Source organism: Danio aesculapii, chromosome 5 (assembly GCF_903798145.1).
Source record: "Danio aesculapii chromosome 5, fDanAes4.1, whole genome shotgun sequence".
NCBI classification, from domain to species: domain Eukaryota; kingdom Metazoa; phylum Chordata; class Actinopteri; order Cypriniformes; family Danionidae; genus Danio; species Danio aesculapii.
In genome coordinates, this window is record NC_079439.1 from 68,927,095 (window position 1) to 68,937,217 (window position 10,123).

The following is a 10,123-nucleotide window of genomic DNA, read 5'->3' on the forward strand; positions in this document are numbered from 1 at the left end:
CAAAAACTGCATCAAATACTGATTGTTAAAGTTCTTACTGTAGTATTTCTCACACACGTTATGTGAGATCTGTTTCCTGAGGCAGCCGAGGGTGGCGATTGCTGACAGGCACGTGGGAACGGTGGGTGGGGAGGACTAGCCTTAAAGGGCCAGTACAAAAAAACAGCAAAACCTTTTTTCCAGCTATAATATAGACACTTCAAACAGCTATAATAAATAATCTGATGGGTGTTTTGAGCTGAAACTTTACAGACACATTCTGGGGACACAAAACATTTATATTAAATCTGAAAAAAGGGCTAACCTAGGTGCCCTTTAAGTGAACATTCTTGTGTATCTGAAAAACAATGCTGAAGTCAGATATTCTGCTTTGAAAATGCACGTTACTTGCCGGAACGTCTGTCTTTGTTTTGGCTTCATTTTAACCCACCCACTGCCAGTTTAGCCAATTATATTTTAGCACCCCAGGTTGGCTTGGTGGAAAACAGCTTATTTGATTCATTCTTACGGTGGCTGAGAGAACTTACGTGCTGCAATTAAAAAAAACACATACAATTACAAAAAACACCAGCAAATTAAGAAAAGATCTTCATCTGTTTGACAGCACATGTGCTGCGAATTCTCACAATGCAAACAATTTACGAAAACGTGCTGCATTTTCTCACAACACAAAGAGAACGAAACACAATGGAAATGTTTCAAGGGGACCCAAAAACATGACGGACCCCACTGTGCCATGACTGTCCACTTGTTAAATGTGACGCCACGTGAAGTGGCTTCCGGGTCCAATCGCTATAACAGACTGTCTGGGGAGACTCAACTAATGGTAATAATACACACTAACAAAGCGATGTAATACTTTCCAAAATCAAAAAGGCATTCATTTTTGTATAAATTGTTAAAGTTTTGGTATTTGTGATGCAGCAAGCCTAGAAATTAATGTGCACACTATGATTTTATATAAAATTCACTTTAATGTGTTTTTTTATCATCACATGATCTTATAACTAAATCACATGACTTTTTAATGTGCATACTGGAATTTGTTCGGTAAAAGTGTTTCCATCGAAGTTTATGCGCATCTTTTCTTATCAAATAAAAAGTTTACCCTACTAAGTTATGCGCATTTGTTTTTTATGCGCATTTTCAACATTTATTCGCATCTTGGCATTTCCATCAACCAATTTATGCGCATATCCGAAATGCGCATAAAAACAGGTGGATGGAAACATAGCTAATCTGGCAACCTGCGCTTGCATGTGTTTTGAACCAGGTTCAACCACTGGGTGTCAAACTTACACACTGCACCTTTAATATGAGTGAATTAACACAATTCTTAAGTTGTGTTTGGAGGACGACTTAATTGTTTTATGTTCAATCAACTGAAATTTGTAAAATCAATGAAGATAACTTAATCAGCTTGTGTTGAAACAACATGAAGGAATTGTGAACCCACAATATTATAGCTGTTAAATGTTCCAAACACTCCAAATTTTGACCCAATTTTGGGTGTAATATGGACTAAACCACCTGCTGGGTTAATTTTTTGAATAAAATTTATAGGACCAAATTTAATCCAATGCTCGGATTTGTACATGTTTTACATAATTTGTTTTAAATAAGCCACTGCTTCCACAAAGAACATTTGAGTGAACGTTTTTTTAATGAAAAGATTCATTTTAAAATACATTTCTGCGATAAAGAACATTATGGAACGTTCCATAAATGTTAAAGGTTCTTCATGAAACTTTCATTAAAGCACTCTTAAAAAATACAGGTTGTTGTTACCCAACACTGGGTCATCAAATAAACAATCTGAACATTTGGGCTAAAACTGTCATTTAGAATTCATTTTAAAAAATAACCCAACATTGGTTTTGTCCATATCAGACCTCTTTCCACTTTGATCAATTCTGGGTTCCACGCAATTCCTTTATGTTGTCCCAACACAAATCAATTAAGTTACCTCAATGGTTTTACAAATTTCAGTAGATTGAACATAAAACAATTAAATTGTCCCCAAAAACACCTCAAGAATTGTGATGATTCAGCTCATTTCAAATAAGTGGATTGAACATGCACCAGAAATCATTGTATGAGTGCAGAGTGAGTCTAAAATCTCAATTCTGATATTGTAAGGTCACTTTTAAACATGAATCGTTGTAGCCAGAGGTACGTATGGCTGCATTTCATCTTAAAAGGAACGCTACGGGGCGGTATGATGTCGTTCCTTTTTGTTATGCTAACCAGCTGACTGATTATTACTTCTGTGTGGACAGATTTTCTGCTGTTACCAGTTTGCCCAGTAGCTCGCCATGTACGTCAGAAGATTTAAGATGCAGAGCAGAGTTGACCATGACGATTGGGTTCGAATACGGCCAAGAATGGTTCCAGAAAGCAGAAAAGACAAAAACAGAAGCCAAAAAATAAAATAAACAAGTAAATAACAGGGTGATAATGTGGTAAAATCTGGAAACGAGGTAAAAATCAGCTGAGGGCTTTTCTTTTTCTGGATTGCTTTCGAAAACACTGTCGGTTGGGTTTAGGGAAGTAAGTGGGCGGGTCAATAAATGTTTTTGAAAACACTATTGGTTGGGTATAGGGGAGGAGGAGGGTGGGTCAGTCAGTCAAGTCAGCCGACAGTGGCCTCTGGTGGATTAACGCAAGAACAGCAGGCGCGAATAGCACTCGTGAGAGAAATTTGAGATCTGAAAAAGCATACACAGCGGCCTCTGGTGGATTCGCGAAAACAAAAACTGAAAATAAACATAGCTCCTGGGACATTTTTGGCGCTCTCCAGAAATGTATAGAGGGGATACGTTTTCAGAATGAGCCTGGGGTGTTTGATTAATATAATACTTCCATGTGGAATAAAATAATTGTATAAAACATGTTAACAATATACACTTCTCTCTTCGTCTCTTTGATGAATTACAAAGGCTGTTTTTCAATCATCAAAATTCTTCTAATGGTTTTTTCCTAGAACAGCCAGAAAAAGGATCCTTTCAAATATGACATAAAAAAGTAGCACTGATTAAAGTGTTTCGGGCTCAAGAACAGACAGTGTGTTGTGTGGAGCTCCATGTGCCAAAGGCTGTTCTTCCTATAGGGGAACTGCATCATGTGACAGAACACAACAAAGAGGGAATTCAATTGGATGCCTGTGTCAGACAATCTCAGTCCATGATGTAATAGAGCACCAAACTGCCCACTTTTTCCACTCGGTTGTGTTTTTTCCATTCATTAATTTCCCATTGGGATTAAGCAACAACGTGTCTTCAATAGAAAAATAAATAAATAAATAAAATAATAATAATAATATACAAGTTGAAGACAAAATTATTAGTCATTTTAATTAAGTTTTATTTAATTTAAAGTGCTGTTTAATGAATATATTTTCTCAACACATTTTAAACAAGTTTTAATAACTAAATTCTAATAATTTTTTAGTCTTTGACAATATAACAGTATTTTACTAGTTTTTTGTTTTATTATTATTTCAGCCAAACTAAGAAATAATAAAAAGAATTAGAAATAAGTTAAAACTGAAATTAAAGTAAGAACTAAATAACTTTTCTTCAGAAGAAAAATTTAACAGGAAATACTGTAGAAAAGTTTCCTTTGCTCTGTTAAAAGTCACTTATAGGAAATTAGTTTTTAATTAACTTCACGGGAGAGCTAATAATTTGTCTTTTACTGTTTATATGGGTGATTTTATTTTTTAACACCATGTTTTAATAAAAAAAATAAACTTTTTTTTCTCCCAGATATTAGAAACAACATCATGGAGCGTTTGTCTGCATTCATTAAAAACTTTTTACTTAACATTTACCCCATTTTTAAACATAATTTCCAAAATAAGTCAAATAAAATCTCATTACCGCAACAGTCTGCAAAATCAACTTGAATTGACTTTGTCATTTTTAAATAATGGATTATTACCGGTTCTGTACTACTTGAGACTCAGAAATAATATTTATTTTTAAATAAATTTTTAATTTGATTGATTTCTCTTATTACAGCAACAGTTGCGGTATGTGAGAATGGAGTTGCAGATGATTTTTTTTTCATTATTTTTATTATACATGAACATTCAGGAAATTATATATAATGTATTAGAATGATTCATTTGTTTTCATTATAAAATTGATTTAACTCTTTTTACTTAATATTTACCAACTTTTTGAACATCATTTCCAAAATAAATCAAATAAAACCTCATTACCGCGAGAGCCAACTCAAAATCACTTTGATATTTAAAAAAAAAAGGACTATTACCAGTCATGTACAGTTACTTGAGACTCAGAAATAATATTTATTTTAAATTAACAGAGTTTTTTTTTTCAATATTTTTATTATACATGAACATTCAGGAAATAATTTGTTCTGTGATGTAATGTATTAAAATGATTCTTTTTTTATTATAAAATTAATTTAACTCTTTTTACTTAACATTTACCACATTTTTGAACATAATTTCCAAAATAAATCAAATAAAATCTCATTACCGTGAGAGCCAACTCAAAATCACTTTGATATTTAAAAAAATGGACTATTACCAGTCATGTACAGTTACTTGAGACTCAGAAATAATATTTAATTTAAAATTAATTTTTATTTTGATTGATTTCTCTCATTACAGCAACAGTTGCGGTATGTGAGAATGGAGTTGCAGATGATTTTTTTTTCATTATTTTTATTATACATGAACATTCAGGAAATTATATATAATGTATTAGAATGATTCATTTGTTTTCATTATAAAATTAATTGAACTCTTTTTACTTAATATTTACCAACTTTTTGAACATCATTTCAAAAATAAATCAAATAAAATCTCATTTTAAAATCTGCATTTTGTTGCCTTGTACTTGTACATGTGTGATGACAATAAATTGAATCTAATCTAATCTAATCTAACTACCGCAACAGTCTGCAAAATCAACTTAAATTGATTTTTAAAAAACTGATTATTACCAGTCATGTACAGTTACTTGAGACTCAGAAATATAAAATTAATTATAAATTAATAAGATTAATTACAAATTAACAGAGTTTTTTGTTCAATTGATTTCTCTCATTACGGAAACAGTTCTGGTTGTGGTATATGAGAATGGAGAATTTTTTATTATTATTATTATACATGATTCATGAATATTCAGGAAATTATTTGTTCTGTCATGTAATGTAATGTATTAGAACGATTCATTTGCTTTTGTTCTGAATGTTCATGTTAATATGTTTAAACTACAGCATAACACACATTCAGTATACAGTTTGTTAATGAGAATTACAGTAGAAAGTCCTGTAAAATAACCAAAAAAAGTTAATTCTCATGTTAAAAATAAACATTGCGCTTTGCAGAGTACAGTATATTGTCTTTATTCTTATGCTTTTTTACATTACTAACTGACTAAGTTTTTATATTTATAATCCTAAGTCCAATGTTGTTTTAATGGTTTCATGAGAATAACTCACATATATTTATAGTCTATAAAGTTGCATGAGGATACTGTCATTTTACAGTGAATCAGACTTGTTCATAACTGGTGAATTTTCTGATTAGTTCAGCATTGTTTCTGAACACTGAACTAACTCCTGCTAAATAACGACACTGTTATTTTTTGCTGAATTTATTTTGTTATCAATGAACTACATAATTACTGACTCTTTTCTGGAGTTTATCAAACATGACATTATTCTCCTGTTCATTACTTTGAAGCTGATTTTTAAAAAGTGCTATTGCATAAAGTGATCTAAAATAAACGCATATTGACCATTTGTTTAGAAAGCTAACATATTTTTATTTTTGAATAATAAAAAGCTTATTTAAATTGTATTTAAACATTGGATTTAATAAAAGAATTAAAAAGGGAACTTACATTTGCATGAGTCTGCCATCTGCTGGAGAGATGCAGGAATTCGTTCAGTGCGCATCTGGCGTTTTCTCTTCTTCCTGTCTTTTTAAAATAAAATAAAAATGTTCAAATGTTGAGTGAAAAATAAGGAAATATTCAAAGACGCAAACATTCAAACAAATATATATTGGTTTTACATTCTATACTGTAACTTTATAACTCGATTTTTACTCAGGAAATCGGATTTATGCGTTTCGATTCATTAAGAAATAAATTGATAATAACATTAAGGCTGTCGAATTTGCCTTTTTGTTCAATGTATAGTCCAGTAGGTATTCTATAGGCACAGATTGGCTTGTTACTAGTAGCCTCTGCTAATCCTAATATCCATAGAGAGTTCGAGAGTGGATCAATAATTTTACATTTTCTAATATCTACAAATGTTTTTAAAACAACACTTTTTAGGACGTATTATTATTATAGTTTTATACTTATTCCAGATATTTGCAGAGCAAGCCACACATGATCAAGTCACAAAAAAAGTTTCTGCCTGGTCCGAGTCAAGTTCACCATAGTGTATATTTTTGTCTGAATTATGACTTTACTCATTTTAAGCGTGGCTACAACAACAATAATTTAATTACTTATAATACTTATTAATACATCTTAACTGTTACTATATCAGGGGAAAACAGTTCAAAAAATAAAGTTTAAAGAATGGTTGTACCTTCTGGACACTGGGGATGCAGATTTAATAGTAAAATTTGTGAAATATACAACGGGCTGGAAATGATAAACACTTACAGACTTCCAGGCAGTGGTCGTGGGCCAAGGTAAAGAGCTTTTGGCCAAGGTTAGTCCAATGTTCGGGGTAAGCAGCTAACATAAACAATATTATCCAGGCAAGTGTCAGGTCAGGCCGCAAACCATAATAAAAGGGAAAACGGTCAATGGCAAACAGAGGATAGAAAACGTTTAAAATTGTACGCAGGGCAAATCAAGAATTCTCATCAAGTATACTAATTTATCATTATATGACCCAGTTTGTGTGTGTTGGGATTTTGCGATGCTAATCTGTAAAGTCTACAGCTGCGGATAGTGTTGCCAAATGTAGCCGATTGATTCCAGCCCAAAAACTGAACCGCTGAAAAGCAAAAAGCGCCGCCCAACAATCAGTAGACTATCATAATCTGTCGTGAGGCTGTTTCTATACTGTTCTAAGCGTTTGTATGCGAAGAACAGGGGCTATGGCATCTATTTGGGAGATCAAAACAGGTTTTTAAAGGCAGACTGGAGCAGGTGGCCACGCCGTTGCAAAACCGCCCAAATTTTCACTAACGTTACACGCCAATGTCATTTTTACCCGCAAAAATAAATTCAAAACCGCCCAATCTGGCAACACTGGCTGCTTTTTAAATTACTGTGAGGGTTGGGGCAGACGTTAATAAAATACAAATTAACAGGTAATTTAATGAATAATACTCTATAACTAATGTTTTTACATTATGCCTGCGATTGTTGGGTTTAGATTTGGAGGACGTTAACCCTGCTGAAAAAACCACCATATGCTGCCTGGTAAGGTATGTTTTGATGCGGGTATGATGGTCTTGCTAGTTTCAATGCTGGTTTTGCTGGTCTCAATGCTAGTCAGGACCAAGCGGCAACCTCCCGCTCTCCCTCGGGAGGCCAATACGGAAGTAACAGAAACTGCAATTCATCAAAATTCCGCTAGTCCTGGCTCCATAATAGAGCAAGTTGCAATTGAGCCCACTGTTAGAATGGCCAACTTTACAGCAGAAAAAAAGGTGTTTACAGCCTGGTACAAAGAACGATTTTGGTTCATATAGCTATTATTACCCTCCATGACAACTGTGAGGGGGGTGAATTTTTTTATAACTCATCCATTTCCTTTATATTAGGTTATTTTGTGTTTGCATAATTAAGGGCGTGGCCACTTGAGTGACAGCTAGGTCTCGCTGGTCGCCGTCACTTCACCTCAGCTGAATCCGGCAGATTAGCCACTGATCTCGGCATATTCATCGTATTTTTGTGTTGTTTTATGTGGCTTTACACAGTCAGCTGCCTTTTGGACTTATTTCTTACAATTATCAGATGATATGGGATGCTGTGTGCACTTAATTGTGCTCACAAACCATTCACGTGGCCTCCGTTTCCCATGTGAGTAAAGTTATATACTTGTATACCATCTCTATAAATGTATTTGTTTTATTTAAGATCATTTATCATTAATATTTTTCTTTAGACCCGTAAAGCACTCCAGAATGTGACAGATTGATTAGCTGTAGGCTCTAGAACAGTCATTTGAAGTGTTGTTATACAGTGTTGTGCTGGAGTTCATCAATAGTCTTGCATTTAATAACACACACTATATCTGAAGTGTTTGGAAGTAATTCGCGTTTTCCTCCTGTAGAAAAACGTCATAAGAGCAATGTTTAGTGGCTCAATGTATTACTACAGTGTTTTTGAAAGTCTAATCACTTTACTGATATAGTGTACAGCCAAGCACATGTGTTCAGAACACAAACGAGTCTCAGGTAATAAAGTATCAAGCGTTTCTCCCAAAGTAAAGTCTGTCTGCCAGGTCCAAGCAAAGTTCCAGCAGGTGTCTGTAGCTCCGCCCACTCTCCGCCTCTTTGCCCTTGTTTGGTATCCCGCCGTGGGTGCGATGACGCGCGAACAAAATGGCGACGGTTGGCCGCGCCTACTTGAGGCTTCTTTTGCGCTCTTCAGAAACCTATGGGTGACGTCACGGATACTCCGTCCATATATTTTACAGTCTATGGTCAGGACCAGCAAGACCAGGATTTTCCCTCTTTTTTTCGAGAGGGAAAATACAGTTTAATGGGTTATTTATAACTACTGTCTTTACATTAGGCCTGCTGTGATTGTCGGGTTTAAAGTTGGGGTAGACGTTAGTATAAAACAATTAATGGTTAATTTAATAAAAAATAGAAATAATTTTCTAGCAACACCTGTCCTACAGAGTTATGTACGGTGGGTGAGAGAACTCAAACGCACTGCAAGTTAAGAAAAAAATATCCAAACAAAAGCGCTTAATAATTGGACAAAACATCTTCATTAGCTTGACAACACAAAATGCAAATTCTATTAACGCATAGAAATGTGCTGCAAATATCGGAAGTCCACAACGGATATCGGTCCATAAAAAAGAAACTTAAGTTTCTTTTTTTATGGACAGATATCCGTTGTGGACTTCAGGCTGCTTCCTGTTTAAGTCCTGTTTTTCCCCCTTTAACTCTCAACCAATTTTAACTTTATTTTTATAATTCTGTCTGTTATCTGTTAATGGGGCTTATAGAAATGTCTGAAATGTCTGTCATCTGGAATGGCAAAGAAAGTATTCTTGCAGGACTCCTAGAGTTCATCAAGCTCATTTCAATGCCTCCTCCATCTTACCCCAGACATGCTCAATAATGTTCATCTCTGGCGACTGGGCTGGCCAATCCTGGAGCACCTTGATCTTCTTTGCTTCCAGGAAATTTGATGTGGAGGCTGAAGTATGAGAAGGAGCGCTATCCTGCTGAACAATTTGCCCTCTCCTGTGGTTTGTAATGTAATGGGCAGCACAAATGTCACATGTTGCCATCCATCATGAGCTTGGAGGACTGCATCCATACATCTCTGCAATGACTCAAATCACTGATTAATAAAGTCATCTGGAATGGCAAAGAAAGCGTTCTTGCAAGACTCCCAGAGTTCATCAAGATTCTTTGGATTCATCTTTAATGCCTCCTCCATCTTACCCCAGACATGCTCAATAATGTTCATCTCTGGCGACTGGGCTGGCCAATACTGGAGCACCTTGATCTTCTTTGCTTCCAGGAAGTTGTATGAGGAGCGCAATCCTGCTGAAGAATTTGCCCTCTCCTGTGGTTTGTAACGTAATGGGCAGCACAAATGTCTTGATACCTGTGGATGTTCTGCAGATCTCTCGCACGCCCCCATACTGAATGTAACCCCAAACAATGACTTTTCTTTCATCAAACTTGACTGATATCTAAGAATCTTGGCTCCATGCAGGTTCCAGTAGGTCTTCTGCAGTATTTGTGATGATTTTTCCAAATGATTAACTAGAAGTTAAGTTATTATTTGTTACTCTTACAACTGGAATCGATGACAAGACTTTTGTCAGGCAGTGTATATAGATTATTGTAGTAAAAACTAAAGTATACTACAATATATCAGTTCAGTATAGTTAATACTACAGTATGCCTTAGCAGTCA